Genomic DNA, 631 nt, shown 5'->3' with positions numbered 1-631 from the left:
TATGTGCATCTTAGAGTTATTAATGGTTGACAGACTGTTGTTGCAGATGTAGTTTTTTCGTGTACTGCTTTTAATGCTAGAAGACTTTAAAGGTGGACTCCAGACTAAACTTTGAGACAGATATGAGACCTTGGTTACTTGATTAATCATCTGTATTAGGAGCCATTGCCACAAAACCGTGCTAATGATCTGTCTGGATGGGTCATTCTGTCAAGGAGTCCTCTGCAACCTGGTAACAGTTTTTCTGCTACCTCAGAAGACATAGGCAGAGGATCTACAGGAACATCAGGTGTATCAAGGTGCATGCCAGCAATCTCAAGATGAAGCTGCCATGTCTATGGATAGCTTTGCAGGGATGTTGAACTCCAGTTCTCAATGCCAAGGTCCTCAAACTTTTTTGGGCACAGCTCAATTGATGGGACTGAATCGGAGAAGGTGTGGTTCATAGTTTTATTTGGGTTGAAAAGACGTGTACATCCATCAAGTTCCACCAAAGAATAAAGTACAACACCAGCCTGCACCCTCGCATATCCCTGTTAATCCAGAGGAAGGTGAAAAACCCTTACAAGGCATGGTCCAATTTGCCCCAAAAGGGAAAAAAAACCTTCCCGACTCCAGTTGGCAATCAGAT

Source organism: Hyperolius riggenbachi, chromosome 3 (genome assembly GCF_040937935.1).
Source record: "Hyperolius riggenbachi isolate aHypRig1 chromosome 3, aHypRig1.pri, whole genome shotgun sequence".
NCBI lineage: Eukaryota > Metazoa > Chordata > Amphibia > Anura > Hyperoliidae > Hyperolius > Hyperolius riggenbachi.
This window is presented reverse-complemented; position numbering follows the sequence as displayed.